Source organism: Diceros bicornis, chromosome 23, assembly GCF_020826845.1.
Source record: "Diceros bicornis minor isolate mBicDic1 chromosome 23, mDicBic1.mat.cur, whole genome shotgun sequence".
Taxonomy (NCBI): Eukaryota; Metazoa; Chordata; class Mammalia; order Perissodactyla; family Rhinocerotidae; genus Diceros; species Diceros bicornis.
The window spans coordinates 31397007-31416272 of record NC_080762.1 but is presented as its reverse complement, the minus strand read 5'-3'; the positions used below and the strand labels follow the sequence as shown (position 1 = coordinate 31416272).

General features: G+C 36.6%; 1 pseudogene; it reads right to left on the bottom strand.

Moving 5' to 3' along the window:
- Positions 1-1658: 1658 nt before the first annotated feature.
- On the bottom strand, positions 1659-2518 carry LOC131420617 (zona pellucida sperm-binding protein 4-like; annotated as a pseudogene).
- Positions 2519-19266: the final 16748 nt, after the last annotated feature.

Genomic DNA, 19266 nt, shown 5'->3' with positions numbered 1-19266 from the left:
ACATAAGAAGTCTGACCACAACACTGGCAAGGCTTCTTGTAGGTTCTCTGCTCAAGAGTCCTAGTTGAGCCCAGCCTTCCAACTCTCTCTGCCAAGGCACAAAACATGTGAGGCCAAGTACCTTGGATCCTCCAGACCAGCCCCTCTGCCAGCTGAAAACCACTCAGTGACATCTATTGACAACATGTGGAATGGAAAAGTCAGCCTGCTCGAATTCATAACCCACCAACTGATGAGAGAGAATAAAATGGTCATTTTTTTTTTTTTTTTGGTGAAGACCATTGACCCTGAGCTAACATCCATTGCCAATCTTCCTCTTTTTGCTGAGGAAGATTAGCCCTGAGCTAACATCAGTGCCCATGTTCCTCTATGTTGTATATGGCATGCTGCCACAGCATGGCTTGATGAGCTGTGCACAGGTCAGCACCCAGGATCTGAATCAGCGAACCCCAGGCCCCCAAAGCAGAGCATGCAAACTTAACCACTATGCCACCAGACTGGCCCCATGATCGTTGTTTTAGGCCACTAAATTTTGGGATAATTTGTTACGCAGGTAGTGGGACGGCTATACATAAGATCAAAGACATGCAGAATTCCTGTGAGAGTTTTTGGGGCAATGTGTGCCATATAGAGTGCTAGTTTTCCAGTTTACTCTAAACAGCCTTTTCCACATTATTCTTGAAAGGAGAGCAGACACTAAAATGAGAGGAAATGATAGAAAGCAGGGGGTATATAATAAATAAATCAAATGAAAAGAAAAAAACAAATAAAAGTATATACTTCTCTGTACTCTCAGGGGAAAAATGGACTCAGAATAAAGAGAGAAATATGAGGTAATAAAATGACAGAAAGAATAAGGAAAATGATGTAAAAAAATGACGCAAGCTAATGATCTGCAGCTTTTTACCTGGAAACAATCAGTGATGCAGAAGCTGTGCTGGGCGGGAGATTTAATATAAGCCTAAAAACTCTGAATAAGTGGAGGAAGGTTCTTTTTTTTCCAGCCTTATATTTCTTTATTTTATTTTATTTTTTTATATTTTCATATAAAAATGTCTTCTGACTTCCCCAGTGTCTCTAAAAGGCCAAATTTATGTTCTTATTCTGGCTGGTAGTCTTGTCAGGTTAAGTTGTTACTTTTCATTTTCAGCTCATTGAACTCAGTTCTAATTGTTGGAATACCCCAAGTGGGCTGGTACTACAACAAGGTAGAAGGTGAAGCTATCTCCTGTTGGTTGGCAGGATTGTAGCTTGGCCTAACTCACTTTCAGGAAGCCCTCATTCTCCCAGATCACTTCAGAATATCCAAATTTCAAAGATAGGATAGACAGTTAGCAATTCCAAATATTTAGTGGTTATTTTGAGAAGGAAGAAGCTTAAGAACAATTCCATGAGGTCATTTTTTACTTTCTCCAAATGTCAAGGATTTCTGGGGAGCAAGTTCCATCTGGAATCTGCTATGTTCATATCCTAACTTCAAGACTCTTTCCTGGTACTCAAGCTTTTTATCAGTCTAAGAAGGTAAAACTCATGCAAATATTCTTTCTTCCAACAATACCAAAAAATTACAATCTCACTTTCAATCTCAGCAGCCATTTGACTCAGAAAGACAGATAGAAGGGGTGAATAGTTTTATTAACATATTAGGTCTGGGTAACTCATCTTCGTTTCCTGATAGACAAGTAAGACACTAATGAGGCTCCAATGATTAAGGTCCCAGAAAGGCCTGCCACCCACAGAGGTTGGGAGTCTACAGGAGAACTTGAGTATTCTTTAGAGTTTTTCTGAAGAGTCCTTAGTGGCTTGGAGAAAAATCATGTGACCCTTGATAGAGATGCTAACAGTAGTGTTCTGAAAATGGATGCCAGAGATTTTTCTTCTCCTGGCAACCAGACAGGTTATGAAACAGGATGATGTCCCAGCAAGCTGGCAGACTGATGCACTGCCATGCAGATACACCGGTCTCCTGAACACCTGCTTTGTCACGGAGTCCTCAAAGCTGAAGGTGAAAATGCTAAAGTACTGGCAGTGAGAAGGAAATGACAGATCCAAGGTTTTCTGGACAGGGATCAGTTGGGTCTGATAATTTTCTCCATTGTAGGAGCATCTCTTCACCAGCATAGGCCGCTGTGACTGATGCAGGGGGTTTGTACTGGACATCTCCCAACATTGACATAGGAGCAGCCCTCGGTAGGGGTCAGTTCCGTGGTGGAGGGAGACCTCAATGTAAATGGGATGCTGAAAAAAACTTCACCATTGGGTAGTCACTAACAGTGTAGTAGGAGCCGTAGTCTTTATCTTCAGCAGTCTTAAGTTCCAGATTGAGGGATCCAGGCTAGGTCTCAGGTAGGGGTGGTGGGAGAGGAAGAACGGGGACATTAACCAGAAGCGTGTTGCTACTTACATAGTTGTTGCAACTGATTTGGAGCCTGAAGATACCGTCACAGGTGATAGAACCATGGCTCCAAGTTCTCACATCTCTAGCTGCAACCAGCTCATTTTCGTATTGTGACACCATAGATAGTAAATGGAACTGGGACAGGGCAGAGGTGTGTGTCTCCATCACGGGGCTAAGGAGGAGTAGACAGCTGCATTCAATTTAACTTCATACCAAAATCTTCTCTAGGTAAAATAGCTTTCAGCACAGGAACAAAAACATCCGTCTTGTTTTTCATAGACTCTCCTCTTCCCAAGTTTCTGATTCATATTTCTGTACCTTCTTATAGGCAAATGACTCAAAAATTTTATTTTATTTATTTTATTTTTTTCTTCTGAACTTTCTGTCTTTTTTTTTTTTTTTTACCACTTTTTCTCTTCCATTAGGTTTTATACTTACCACTCACCAAAATTGTTTTTGTCAAGGTCAACAATGACCTTCATCTTTCCAATCCTGACATACTGAATCCTCACCTTACTCTCACACTCAGCAATTCTTTCGTAAAACACATTTTTCACTTCATTTCTAGATAACACAGAAATATGTAGCACCTGACCTACCATGCTTAGTCATTCTTGCCAGATCCTCTTCTCCCCATCTTTAACTGTTGAAGTGCACCAGAGGTTAGCACTTTCTATACTCTTCATTTACGTTAACTTCTTGGTGATTGTATCTAGTTCCAAGGTTTCAAAGTTCCATCAATATAATTGAAACTGAGCAAGAAGAGGTTAAAAAATCTTCCCTGGGCTAGAAGAAGATCACAAAAACTTTGAGATAAGCTTTGCTAACTGCAGCTGTGCATATTCAGCATAATCAACTGTTGTTTAACCAGGTCTTTCTGCCCCTCCTTAGTATATGAGTGAGCTGTCTTTCCCAGGAAATCAAGGTCCAGACGTCAAGATTCAGCCTCACAAGGCCAAATGCAGGCTGAAGATGAAAACTAACAAGAAAAGTCGAGACAGTCAAGGGAAAGAAATGCAGTCTTCAAGGTCAAACACAGGCTGGTGGGAAGGTGCCCACCAGCACGTCCACATGCTCCCCCTCCCTCACCTAAAACCCCAGCACATGCTCTCCCTTGCAACCTTTAAAACCCCCTGCCTCCCATCTTTCGGAGAGACAGGACAAATTTGAGAGCTCTCATCTCCCGGCTGACGTCACCCGAAATAAAAACTCTCTCCTTGCCATAAGGCTGGTGTTCTAGTTTTATTCGGCCCCTCTTGTGTGGTGGGTAAAGAACCTGGGTATGTGTCTGGTAACATAATGATGACTGCCATATTTTAATTCCATCCCATATTCTTATCTAAATTCAAGATTTGTATGTCCAGTTGCCTATTTGATGTATCAATTTTGGTGTCTAATAAGCATCTTAAATTCAAAATGTTCCTAGTAGAACTTTTTCTTTCCCCACCTAAACTGCCTCTTCCCTGGTATTTTCCTTCTCAGGAAGTGATGGTACAGTTCAGCTAGTTGCTAAACAAAAAATCCAGAAATCCTTCTTGACTCCTCTGTAACTTATACCCACTTTATCAGATAGTATTCTTGATTCTTCCTTCAAATAATATACAATATCCACCAAATTCTCACCAAGTACGCCCTATCGCTCTGGCTTTGTCTCCCTGCATGTGGTCTTGAACTTGCCCCTGCTACTATCTCCAATCTAATTTCCCAGTGCTACCAATCTCACTCACTCTTCTCTGTTCACACTAATCATCACCTGTTACTCTAACAATGCCATCCTCGCTTCTCTTCAGGTCCTCTGTGCTTGCTTGGTTTTTTGAATATGATGCTCTTCCCCAAATGTTGCATAGTTTGTATAGTTCAATTCTTTACTTCATTCATGTCTCTCCTCATATATCACATCTATATAATGGTGTTCCCTCCCATTTCTTGTCACTCTTTATTCACAAGGACATGTAATTCACAAGGGCATGTAATTCAAAAGGTGAGAGTATTTTTTATTGTGTATCTGTAGTTTAGAAGTGATTTAGAAACTCATTATATATCTATTAAATGAGCAAAAAAATATTGAGGACCACAGTAGGAATATATGTAGTTCATTAAAACATTATTTCTGAATAGTGAGCATCCACATATACAGGTTTTTCTTATATCTAATATAAAAATATGAAAATCAAATTATTGAAAATGCTAATAAATTGAATGGTAAGATTTTTAAAAAACATAATAACTTAGCAAAATGTAGATAATGCTTTTTCAAATTTAAAAGTTATAGAGGCTGGCCCGGTGGCATAATGGTTAAGTTCATACACTCCCTTCAGCTGCCTGGGGTTCGCAGGTTCAGATCCGGTGCTCATCAACCCATGCTGTGATGGCGTCCTATGTACAAAAACATAGAATAAGATTGGCACAGATGTTAGCTCAGGGACAATCTTCCTCAAGCAGAAAGAGGAGGATTGGCAATGGATGTTAGCTAGGGACAATATGCCTCACCAAAAAAAAAGTTATAATTCTATGAAAGTGATTGCTCATGCTTTTCTTTGAATTTCTGTAAAATCAATCTCAAAATTAAACACACAAGAACAGATAAGATAAGATAAGATTATACCTATTGACATCTTCTATCTAATGTCAATCGTGAAATATATATTTTTAGCATGAAATATTTCAAGCTTTTCAACCAGCATGTTCTGATGATTACCCCTTAGATAGCTGTGTTACCACTTTACCACATTAAAGTAATCATCTTCCATGGTGGCCAAATCCTAAAAGAAAAATGATAAAATTCTGGAAAAAATGATTAGAAAGAGAAATATTCTCCTGCTCTTCTATTTGATAGTTGCTTGAGATACATTGAGGAGCATATGTTCTCAGCTGCCAGTAATTGAAATTTGGAGACTGCTTTAGAGTCAGCAATGATCATCTCAGCAACAAGTTCCAATTTTCATCATCTACAAATTTATTTCTATATCCAGAAACAGAAATTTTGGAAAGAAAAGTATTTCTGAGGAGTCAATATCTTGTAAATGTTAAAGTTAGCTAAATGGATAAGTCACTGTATGTGGACTAAATCTAATTTTTCTTAATTTCCTCTTGTATGACTGGAGTATGTTGGGTAATTATATTATGAGTCTGCTTAGGGAAAAGAACATGGGATTGAGGAAAAACAAAACAAAAGAGGGAATTCCTGGAAACACCTAGGTAATATCATTGGAGGAATAACTGACTTTTCTAGAAGATTCAAATATTTTAGCTGGGATAACAGTGACATATGATAAACCATATATTCAAAGTAAGAGAAATGGTCAGTCATCATAGCAGTCATGATATAAGTCAGGAATTCTGAGCACTTTAGTATAGGGTGAAGTTTGGACCACGGTCATAAGTCCAGAATTTAGTGGTTTGTCCACTGCCAAAAAGATTGGGGTTGAAGTACTTACATAGTAGAACCAAACCAAACTTAACAACTTTTAGATGTCCTTTTTTTTTTTTACTTTAATACCGCAACATATATTTTTTTCTGTTATTCCATTAGAGAAGCTTGTAGGGAATCAATCCAACTATTGTATATAGGCTCATTTTACTTAGGGAGAAAGTCATTATTGAAGAAGTTGAGTGAAGCCCAAAGCACACTTCTCTGCTATCCTTCCATCAAATTATAACACAGAACAAAAAGCAGCCCGAACAGAATCTGGTGCCTCATGCACTCCACACATTTTTAACATGGTAATGAAATACTTACAGTAATCATCTTATGCCAGTTCAATAATTTGTTACTACCTGGATGATATTGTTCCACATAGGTCAGATTACTTCTAAGCTGTCGCAGATGCAAGGTCATGTTTGCTTAGAATGACTGTTTGAATCAATTGGCAAGATATTAACGAGTAATTCTTGAAGACTAATTTTTTTTCATAATACATCTTGCAGTACTATTTGGAAATATTGAATTATGCTGTACAGGGCAAAAGCAAAACAAATAAAACAAAAAGTGACATTAAACTTCCAAAAATGCTAATTATAGATATTAAATGATTTAGTAGCTTGTGATATATAGGCAGAATTAGTAAGATATATGAAATACAGAGAGTAAGTCAGAAACTTATAAGACTCATTAAAGATAGAATAAATGGAATATATGATTAAAGGGATAGAGCAAATAAGAATGTTATATATAGATGGGAAGGGATGGAAAGACCTCAATATAAGGGGCAGATCATGTTACCTCCAGGTTGGTAGCTTATGTCACTCTTAAATGGTACCCTCCCCTCCACTAATGACAACTGGTATGATCTCATGCTGGCTCCATACGTATTATTCCCCAGAAACAAATAAAAACCATGACTGTTCGTCAGGCTATCTGGGGAGATATATCTGTGACAAGGAGGAGTTGGCCAAGGCACTCTGATAAAGTGAATATGTGTCTGCTCTATGTGTCTTTTGTCTGATGAACCCCCTTGTTCATCCATAACTCTGGTCTTGTATACATATGATCAGAGCGGAAGTGTGATGTGGCAGAAAGAGATACAGAATATAAGAACATTGGTTAATACAGGATTAAGATAAGTGTTCTTTCTACCCCATTTTCACCCTGTTCTAGGTGTTAGCCAAGCCCTTATCCTCACCTTTGTTGCTTGCTGTGTTTTAAAGGAATACAATAAGCCATGAGATCTTTGCTCCTTAATTTGGTTTGTGACCGTCTCTGGGATAATCTGCTTGGTAATGTACTTGGACACTACCACAATATCAATGTAACTTTCCAAATAACAATTTGGTTGCCCACCAGAATATAAGGAATCCTAACAGGAATGTTTTTTTCATCTTCTAGACTTTTGAAACAACCTCCTCCTTCGAATATTCAATATCTATTTACCAAGGAAAATTGCAAATGGAATTGCCATGTGGGTAGTGAACTTTTATAGGTAGACTGATATATTTATGGCTAATTGGACAGCTTTTCTTATAATGCCACAGGAAATAGGAATTGTCACACGTGGAAATATTTTGGAAGAGAAAACTGTTATTAGTATATTCTGCAAGGTCATGGTAGGTAGCACTGTATAATTTTTTTTATTGGAATAGCAGTGCTTTTCTGAATATTGAACATAATGCATGTCAGTCACCATGGCATATTATAATTAGATAGTTTTTTTAAAAAAAGAATTGATATAGAGCATGTTTCTGTTGTCACAATATTTTATAAAAAGTAGACATAACAAGGAGAAAAAGATATTTTTATATTTCCCTTGAATCCAGCTTTCTATTGCCTCATAATCCATATTTAAGCACAGAAAACTGAAATACTGCATACTATATTTTGATATGAATATAGGTTTATACAATTTAATTATGCTAACTTTTCTTAAATAATAATAAAATTCATGGTGATCTTTGAAACAGGTATTAAAATAACCCCTAATATCATTTTAAAATTATGATTAAGTGATTGAGGTCATGAGTTACAAGAAGAAAAATGTAATCTATTACATCACATTGGGGGAAATCTGGGTTGATTTTTAAGTTGTGATCAAAGAAAGATGCCACAGTAATTCAAAGTCAACTAAGAACTTCAGAATGGCATGTGAGAAAGTCTAAAGACATTTTATATATTTCCATTATAATAATGTGGAATAAAATTGAGTTGTATCCTATACGAATTTTGCTTAATGATTTGCCATAGGTGAAAACCATTTCTTTTAAAACAGTAAAACTCAAACTAAATTTATATATGTGTGTATGTGTATATACATATGTGCACATATATGATGTGCTACTCTGCATCATTTAAAGGGTAAATTACTCACCCAAATGTCAACCTGTTATTCTATTATTCTTCCAAATGTTTCCTACATTGTCTCTGCTTAATATGGCAAAGAGATGCTTGATACTCTCCATACTGTGTCCTTGAAAATCATCCAATTCTGGGCAAAATTGCTAGGTCTTAGGACCTACTATTGCTAGGATATTTGGAGCCCTCAGACAGCGTATTTTCAGAATTGCTCTGACCTGCTTACTCATGAAAGTTACACTCACATGAAGGATTCTCAAGATATCCAGAATCTTATGTGTTAAATCATAATTCCCTGTCACCTCACAATGTGAAGAGATAGATTTGAGGGCATTATGGATATACAGCTGAGCACCAAAGCACTGATTTTGGGGAATGGGCAGTCTGAGGGATATGGGACAGCTTTATCTCCTCAGCAAATATTGCAGTGTCCTTGGGGATGAATCACTGTTACCTTCCACTTCTCCTTCTCAAGAAGGTCAGGTCTGAAGCATGACAAGTGAGACGAGCTCTTTTCATCTGTCCACTGCTATGGGGGTGGGAGGAGTACACTTTAAGGGGAGGAACTATCTTAAAGTTACATTCAGTATAGGAACTTTGTATCTAAATGGGCCTTACTCCAATATGACAGGTTTTAACAAACCAGCTGTTTTACTTTGTAGGACAGTTATTTCCCAGGATACAAGGACCTCTCAGAGGTGCTGGGCCATAACCAGTCACAATATCTACTAACCCAGAGTTAGCTCTCCCACTCTTTCTCCCAGGTGATCAAATCACCTCCAGAGATGAAGGAGTTAAACCTCTAAATACAAAAACAACAACAACCAGAAGGGGAAAAAAAGTATGGTTCACATCTGCAGACAGCTAATCTTTGACAAAGGAGCCAAGAATATACAACGGATAAAGGAAAATCTCTTCAATAAATGGTATTGGGAAAACTGGACAACAACATGCAAAAGAACGAAAATAGACCATTATCTTTCTCCATACACAAAAATTAACTCAAAATGGATCAAAGACTTGAAAAAATAAAACTCCTAGAAGAAAATACAGGCAGTACACTCTTGGACACAGGTCTTAGAAGGATTTTTTCAAATACAATGTCTGCTTGGGCAAGGGAAACAGAAGAAAAAATAAACAGATGGGACTACGTCAGACTAAACAGCTTCTGCAAAGCAAAGGAAACCATGAACAAAATGAATAGACAATCCGCTAACTGGGAGAAAACAAATGCAAATCATATATCCAACAAGCGGTTAATCTTCAAAAAGTATAAAGAACTCGTACAACTTGACAACCAAAAAACAACCAATCTGATCAAAAAATGGGCAGAGGATATGAACAGACAGTTTTCCAAAGAAGACAGACAGATGGCCAACAGGCAAGTGAAAAGATATTCAGCATCACTAATCATTAGGGAAATGCAAATCAAAACTACAATGAGATATCACCTTATACCCATTAGAATGGCTATAATTATCAAGACAAAAAACAACAAATGTTGGAGAGGATGTGGAGAGAAGGGAACTCTCATACACTGCTGGTGGGAATGCAAACTGGTGCAGCCACTATGGAAAACAGTATGGAGATTTCTCAAAAAAAAAAAATAGAAATACTTTATGATCCAGCTATCCCACTTCTGGGTATTTATCCAAAGAACTTGAAATCAACAATCCAAAGAGACTTATGCACCCCTATGTTCATTGCAGCATTATTCGCTATAGCCAAGAAGTGGAAGCAACCCAAGTGTCCCTCGACTGATGCCTGGCTAGAGAAAACGTGGTATATGTATACAGTGGAATACTACTCAGCCATAAAAAAGACAAATTTGTCCCAGTTGCAACAACATGGATGGACCTTGAGGGTATTATGTTAAGAGAAATAAGCCAGACAAAGACAAACACCATATGATTTCACTCATATGTGGAAAATAAACAAACACATGGACAAAGTGAATAGATTAGTGGACCAGAGGGGAAGAGGGTGGGGGTGGGCATAAGGGGTACAGGGGCACATATATATGGTGACTGACAAATAATAATAAACCTGAAATTTCACAATGTTATAAATTATTATGACCTCAATAAAATTAAAAAAACGTATGGTTATACTCTTCTCCCAGAATAAAAAGTATGCTTATTCTAAGTTGGTGCTTTTTAAATAAATGACAGAAAATATGTGGAATGGTTTACAATCAACCTTCAACCCTTCTGAAAAGAAAAAAATAAAACTCCAAATGGAAGGTCCTGATAGATACAGCTTTACCAGACTAAGCAAGGAACATAGTCAAGGTGGAATCTCTAAAGTAATTTCCCCTTCTTCTAAAATACTTTGGATTACTATCCTTATTTGTGCATTAAAAGGGAAACAAAGAAAGTAATTCTACCCAGAAAAGAGAGGTACGCTTTAGGAATATAAACTGTAAATCATTGTTCATTTCTCTCACTAAACAGAAGAAAATATACATGCACATACACCAATCCACTTTTCTTTTACTTATAATGAGATTTTGCTATGGTATTAAATTATTAAGTAAGCTATTATTTTTCAGTTAGTTATTATGCATATTCCTGTAGAGTTTATCAGGAGACACATAATTTATAAGTAATTTATAATTTATATAGCATCATTTTTAATAGTCAGTATAACCTTATGTGATTAGTCAATATTTAATTGTTGATAAAAATGATCTCAACAATGCATTTCTATTTTACTCACAAGAAGAGCCATGTAAATTCAAATGAATTATGGCAGGGGTATATCCTCCTTTAGTTAGGAAAACTTTGAGATTATTTTCTTTCTTTCCAAAGTTGCATAATTTTTGACACAATTTTTAGGCATTCTTTAATAAAAAATTTATAAAATTATGAATACAAATTCCGTATATAGGTGAAATTTTATTTAAAATTAGAAAAGAAGCCATGACAAATTATTTTTTTCAGAAAGCTATAACCATAGGAACACACATGAGAAGGACTCCTGCAGGAGCGTCACTCTGAAGCTTAAGCATGTTGGCACTCAGTCTCTAGCTGACAGCCAGCAAGGTTAATAGGAACCTCAGTCCTTCAGCCACAAGGAACTGTGTTCTGCCAATGCCTTGAATGACTGAGGAAACTGATTCACCTCTAGAGTGTCCAGAAAGGAATGCAGCCCTGATTAAACCTTAATTTTAGCTCAGTGACAGCAAGTGTAGGACTTCTGACTTACTGTAAAATAATAATTTGTGTTGTTTTAAGCTGTTTAGTTTATGGTAATCTGTCATGGCAGCAAGAAAAAATAAATTTAACTGCCTAAGAAATATTATATATGACAAATAAAAATTTATTTGTGGTCAATAGTTTTAAATAATGTTGTTAAAACACTAGAGAACAAAACTGCTGTTTAACAAAATTAAAATAAATATAACACAGCCATAAAAATATGCATCGGAATTTGAACGATTTTTTTCAATAGAATATTTATACAATACATTGTATTTTTTCCAGCTACTCATAAACCATTTTCTTCTCTTTAACAGAAAATACATTTTTTATCTAGTCTTTGGAAAGAAAACTTCCTTTTACATTGTCTCTTGTGTAAAACAGCCTTGACCCATGATACAGAACTTCAAAAAGTAGTTTGTTTAAAAAGACCTTTAGGTGGATTATGCCACAGATTTATTCAAGTTGCTATATCAGCATAGAGTACTAGCAGTCCCAAAAATACAATCTTATCCTTAAAAATTTTTTTATAGGTAATAAAGTAATGACAAGTAAAATATTAAATTTCATTCTTTCTACTTAGACAAAGAAGGAAAGAGAGGAAGGCAAGTTTCTAACATGTTTTGAGTCCTAATATATTTCAATCTCTTTAGTAGAGCTGTTAAAATGACAACTAGTTTTCTACAGTATGTTCAGGTCTGCATTTTACAGGGAATACCGAGAATCAGAATGTTCATATAACTTGCCAAGGTCACACATCTTATACTTGATAGCAGTGAAGCAGTGAAGGCAGTCCAGTTTGGTCTAACTGCTAACCCATGCTCAGTCCCCCTACTAAGATGATCCGTTTTAGAGAAAACATGTAGGAAATTGAATAAAGTAGCAAAGCAAGAATTTCTCAGTGGCTCAAAGAAATAGAGAAAGAGTAAGTCAGGATAATTGAACTTCACGTTTATTCCTCAAATTTAATTTTCTACTAGTAACTTCTATTCTATTCTTCCTTTTATCCAAGGCACAGAAGGATTTTGGTTTAATCTCCTTCCCTAGCACCTTACCCAGGACGTAGAGGTGTTAATGAGCAGTGAAATGGCCCAAAGGCAGACAGCAAGAGGCAGGAGGGAAAGAAGCAGGGAACCTGGGTAATCTAACCCCAAAATCAGCCCCTTAAACATTCAAAATACAATAGTTTTTGACATTATCTGGATCTTATCGCCTGAGCTAAAAACATAAATTGAAGTATGATTTATAGGGAGTCAAGCTAGACTTTTGTTAATCACTCAAGCAAGAATAAACATGTGTCCACGGTTCTCTCCAGACTCTTAGAGTCAAAAGCAGTCACTGTGAGGTCTACAGCAGCTTCAGTCTTTCCCTTCCTACTTGCCTTTCCTCCACCTTCTCTCCTTTCCTCCTTCCCTCCCTTCCTCCTCCTTCCTCATAGTACACATGTGATGGAAGTGCCTTGCCGCTTGAATCCTCCTTCCCTTCCTTCTTTCCATTTTCCTATCCTTTCTTGTTCTCTTCTTTCTTCTTCTTTTTTTTTTTTTTAAATTCTAGCCATTAATTGAGAAAAATCTCCATCTGTTTTTAGGTATTTTAAATCATCTGCATATCACAATCTAAAATGTTCTCCCTTCTTTCTTATCATCAAATTGGCATTTCTACCCTTTCTAACTACTACCATTCATCCTCCCAATCTGCCCTCAACCTTGTTTAGCTAAATAGTAATAGGTAGTTTTGGGTAATGTTAGTCTAAATCTTTGCTAAAATTTATAGATACGAGTGCAGCACACATGTATATGTGTATGCACACAGGCACGCTTAGAATTTTTTTGTCATTCCAACTTCTTTTTGCAAAGATCAAGATAGAACAAAAGCTTTTCCTCTCTGTATTTTAAAAAGCTGTTGTTGGTTGGTAACTTCAGTTAGTGTAGTGAGGGCCTCGGGCCATTTGTGATTGCCTTTCTCTCACAATATGCCTTAATCTATCCTTCTGCTAGATTTATTAGTTTTCCTAGATCTTGAGTCAACCTATTAAATAAAAATATGCTCTAATATGAATGTTATTTAATTGCAAAGAAAATATATACTTGTCCAAGCAAAAACATTTCATTTTTGCAAGAAAAATACTTCCTTGGACCAATTTACTAGGTGATTGAAATGATCAATTTCATTCTATTAACATTATTTTTCTTATACTCTTGTTCTGTGGAGGGCACCATCAAAGTCGCAGTAACAAATCTATTATATTACGATGACAAATGATAGGAGATATTTTGGTTGATTATCATATGAGGGGGTCTGTCGTGTGAGTAATTACACTGATGCAATGGTAGCCTCCACATTTGCTTCCAACCAGGCTATCCCAGAGGTCATGGAACAAAAGACTCGCTGAGCAAATTAAGATGCATGAATCACAAGATTTATTGAATAAACTAAAAAGGTATAGCAAAAATTCAGGGGAAAAGAGAAAGGATAAGTTATCACACCAAGAACAGGGTACACATGTGGTAGAAGCAGCTTGCTACTGGATCCTTGTTCCACCAGCCATGTTCATATGTCCTGTCTCTCTCTCACACTTCAACTATCTCCTTTGATGGTGAGGTTGAAATGAGGGCTTAGCAGACAGAAGGTGCCTGGAGCCAATACTCACTTTCTATATGAGTGAGACACAAGGGCAAAAACATACCTGCTGATCAGCTACGGCTTTTGTAGGGTAAAGGACACTTGGGGCCAGAGTCAATGTGGCCAGAATGGGGGTCACAAATGAAGGACATAAATTGAGTGTCTTATATGACTCACGTGTTTTACTGCATCGCTATCATCTTGTCCTCCATGTGCCCCATGTAAGTGTACCATGAATATTTGTTATTTCTTGGTCTTTTTATCCCTTTCTGTCAATTGTCAATACATATATACCCTACTTGCATTACTTATGTCTAGCACATCTCTCAAGCTTCTTCTGTACCTAGTTTCATCTATCATCTTAGTATGTTTGCTTTTCTTATTTTTTATAGCAAAACAAAATATTCTCAAATAATACTGTAAACACATCCAGAGCATAAATTTTGAGGTATAGTATGAAGCTGGATGAAGACTGACATATACAGTGGGAATATCTGAAGAATAAGGAAACCTTACCAAAAACATGTGAAGAGTTAAAGAAAAAACAATATGTGTATGTATGCAAGTATGGCAACCTACTTAAGACCCAATGTTATTGAATGCAAGTTTTCTCAACCAATCAACTAATATTAGGATTCAATAGTGTTAACATACTCACAAATGTGTGTTTTTAAGCTCATCCTCTTCCTAAATCTTTCTAAAATACTTTAGAAAGCAAAGAGCCATGTGCGCCCTCTATTTGCAGTCCTCTTGGCCATCAGGTGAGTTTGCCACATAAAGTTTATCACTGGTCAATCTGCCATGTTGCTAAAACTGCCTCACTATCCTTAATTCCACGTAGTTTTCTGCTCTCTTCCATATTTAGGCAGGTTTGGCCTCAAGTACTGGCCACCGTGTACTCCAATCCTGATGGCAATATTGTCATTTTATGGAAGAGGAGAAAACCCTCCACTACCTGGTTTGTTAGCAGTATTACAATGGTCACAAAGCAGAGCACGTTTGTTCTCTCAGTATCTTCCCTATGTCTCATTACTATTATCGTTATTCTGTTGTTGTTGTTTTATCATTACGTCAGTACCTTATAATAATATTTTCAACCTAACCCTACTCTGATGTTTGTATTTCTTTGAATAGCTTGTAAGTAAAATGTTCTTAATAGGACTGTCTAATAATTAGATGAAATTATATTATTATGAGATGCAGAGAACTACCGGTCAGACTTTGAAGGGAGCACAGGCTTGGAATAAGCATATCTAGGTTCTCTCTTCAATTGTTGAGAAACTATATCAATGCAGATAGTTGTGGCAACCTTTTGGGACTGAGCTTAGGGAGTGGTATTTTCCTCTATAGCAAGAAGCAAAAGAGTAGAAACGTTATGGAATTCAAATCATTGCGAATAAACTAAAAAATCTCCTGACACTCTGTGTCTAAATATAATAGTACATTGGGCTTTCAATATTTGAAAACTAGTTCTGTAATCTATTCTTTGTTAATTGGCTATTTTTCATTTTTTTCTGTATTATTATTCCTTTTCACTTTCTTTATGGTTCACATGATTAGAGATTTCCCTTATTTATTTATTCAAGAAGTATTTGTTGTATACCTACTATGTGCCAGTCACTGTTTTAGAGCCTGGGTATACAGAAAGGAATAAACACAAAGCACTTGCCTGCACAGATTTTATATTCTAGTGGGAGATACAAATAGATGGATGGATAGATAGATAGATACATACATAGATAGATAGATAGATAGATAGATAGATAGATAGATAGATAGATACATACATACATACATACATACATAGATAGATACATAGATAGATAGATAGATAGATAGATAGATAGATAGATCGATCGATCGATAGATCTTTCTTTGGCAGGTACATCTGAGCAGACTTTGAGTGAAGTGAAAGAATAATCTTTAAGCTGAAGGAGCATTCTCCTCTGCAGAGGCCCTGAGATGGGGCATGTTTGGCCTAATCAGGAAACTAAAAGGAGGCCGGTGTGGCTAGAGAGCAGTGAAAAATGTCAAGACCATAAGAAAGCAGTCAGAGAGTAATCCTGGGACAAGATCACAAAGTTCGCCATGGCAGCTTACAGACGACGCCAAGGTCTTGGTGATGTTCTGAGTACAAAGGGAAGCCAAGGGAAGCTCTGAACAGGGAAGTGACGTAATTTGGTTTATAGTTCTGAAGGTTTAGTCTTGCTACTGTGCGGAGAATAGCCTCTGATGAAGCAAGAATGGACCACTGATGAGGCTATAATAAAAGTTGAATGATGGAGGGATAGCTGTTCCTTGGAAGCAGGATAGCAGAGTAGAGGTGATGAAAAGTGGTCAGAGTTTGGATGCATTGTGAAAGTGGAGTTGGTAATATGTTCCGCTTTTTGGATGTAGGCTTAATATAAAGAGAGGTTTTTGTCTAAACAATTGGGCAGATGGTCTGCCATTTACTGAGATTGAACCATTAAAGTATAATCAGCTTTGAATAGCAGAGGTGGGGAAGAGTTAGGGTTTCAACTTGTTACCTTTGGGATGTATAGTAGAGATACAAATGGGGATATCAAGTAACGTTTGGATTCATCTTTAGAATGCAGAAGGGATTCAGTGTCAAATATGGTAATTTGAAGTAATCAGCATATAAAGTTGGTATTTAAAGCCTTGTGACTGTATGGCATTGCTTGCAAAGTAAATCTAGAGAAGAGAAGATGATCAAAGACTGAGTCCTAGTGCACTCCATACCTCAAATAAGAGAATAAGAAGGCTCAGCAAAGGAAATTGAGAAATAGTGTCCAGCGAGGTAGAAGGAAAACCAGGTAAATGTGGCATCCAAGAAATTAAATAAAGAGACAGTATTTTAAGAGGTAGGAAGTAAGCAACCTTGTTTCATGAAGCTAAGACAATGAGTAAGATTACGTGTTAGAATGCAACATGGACTTTGTTTTGTGAGCAGTGTTAGTGGGTTGATGATAATGAAAGCCATAATGGAATAGGATGGAGAGAATGGGATGAAAGGAAACAAAGACAACTAAATAGACACTGAGGTCTCTTAGGACCCCCTAAATAGCATTCTCCTTCCCACTTGGATTTTGAATAAGTCGAGAAATAAAACAAAGGAGATAATGGATACAGAACCAAAATAGCATATTCATTAATTCTAAAAGCTAAAGTGGACCATGTGGTTTTATATCTGTTGGCCTGATGACTTTCCCCACTGAATCTCAGAATCATACACAGACTCAGTCCTAGGTTGTTCTAGAAGGCCTTATCCTGAAGGACCAGTGGAATATAAGCATCTTGCACACCACTCATCTCCAAGTAGAAGAAAAGTGTAGTTATGGTGAGTGTACTTGCCAAATAAGATCAATCAGAACACCTCTCCTGAAGTGGAGTAACAAGGGCAGAGAGAATCCAGAAACTACACTAGCAAAGCTCCTTTCAGAAGAAGAAACATCAGGCATGAGAAAAAATCATTTCCCACTATCAATATTCAACACTTTCGGGAGATTTTCTGTAAAAATGAGCAAAAGTGGAATCTGGCCAGAAGTGGAGATGAGCTAAAGGAGTTTTTTAAAGTATGAAATATAATAACCAATTCGTGTGATGTTCTATTTTCATCTTAGCATGTACAAATTCATGCTATTTTGTTATAGATACTTTAAGTTGTTCATTACCTATCTCCCCCAGAAGAATGTTAGTTCCATGAGAGTAAGGAGTTTCTTATATCTTTTGTGTAAGCACAAAACCTATAAGTGTCCCTGGCATATATTCAGTAAGTATTTATTGAATGTCTTAATGATTTATTGAGTATACTATCATATGAATAATTTAACCTATTTGTGAAAGCATAGTATAGTGTAATCAGCACTTGATATGGAATCAGAATACATGGACTCTTGTCACAGTTTTAACATTTATGCCATCTTGGATAAGCATTATAACCTGTCTGAGTTTCAGTCTTTTATTTTTCTTCTGAGAAATGAGGATAAACATAATTATTTTCTTTTTGACCTCAGAGGTATACTTTAAAAAACAATTTATATAACAAATGCAAGAACTCTTTGAAAAGATCGGTTGTGGAATAGTGTTCTGTTCCTCTGTCTGTGTGCCTACAACTTTTAATTTACCTTTAAATCAGAAGGTGTTGTCTTGATGTTACTCATCTTTCATCAATCAGGCTGTCACTGCAGTTCGGTCACTATTTGCAAATAACTGGTTGGGATGTGGTGAAATTAAACTGTAAAATATATTTAACAACAAGAAGATATAGACTTAGTCATGCCATGCTCTACATGTTTTTCAAATTACCTCAGCTTTTATTATTAATCTTTATTTAACTATGCTTTTGCAATTTCGAGGTGATACAAAGTAGAATTCTTACTTTCCCATCTCAAAATTTGAAGAATAACTGATAAAAAGAAATTTCTGTGCTGGCCCAGTGACATAGTGGGTAAGTTTGTGCACTCCACTTCTGCAGCCCGGGGTTCACAGGTTCAGATCCCGGGTGCAGACCTACGCACCACACATCAAGCCATGCTGTGGTTGCATCCCATATACAATATAGATGCAAGATTGGCACAGATGTTAACTCAGAGCTAATCTTCCTCAGCAAAAAGAGAAAGATTGGCAATGGATATTAGCTTAGGGCCAGTCTTTTCACAAAAAGAAAAATAAAAAATAAAAAACAAATTTTTAAATAAAATAAAAGAAATTTCTGAAGATGACGTATAAGCACAGAAAACAATAGACGTCCATCATCATGGGGTGGTGTGACATCCTATGAAAAGCATAGCAAGTCAACGGTAATTGGAATTTCTAGGTACTCAGGTCTTTGTCACTGGATTATACTTTTAGTCTTACTACTCTCACCAGTAAGCCACACTGAATACAAATGTAATTCTAACTTTATTACTTTACAAAGTAATAATTAAGCAGTATAGACTCATTTTCCTATTTCCTATTAACTTTCTGCATTTGAATCCTGCCAAAAGACACCGGGAAGCAGATTTCTTGAGCGTTCTGTAACTTCCTATTGATTCTCTCCACCATTATTCTAGGATCACTTCTGACTACAAATTGGTTTGTACCAGAGGGGAAAAAGATAATGAATCTAGATTAGAATAAGAATCCTGTGGACAACAGTCTGTTTCTTTGAATTGAATTGTTGATAAGGCAGTTGTAATTACTATTGCCCTACAAAATGAAAACCATAACACAGACATACAGGGGACAAAGCAGATAGAACTGTTTTCTTTATATTA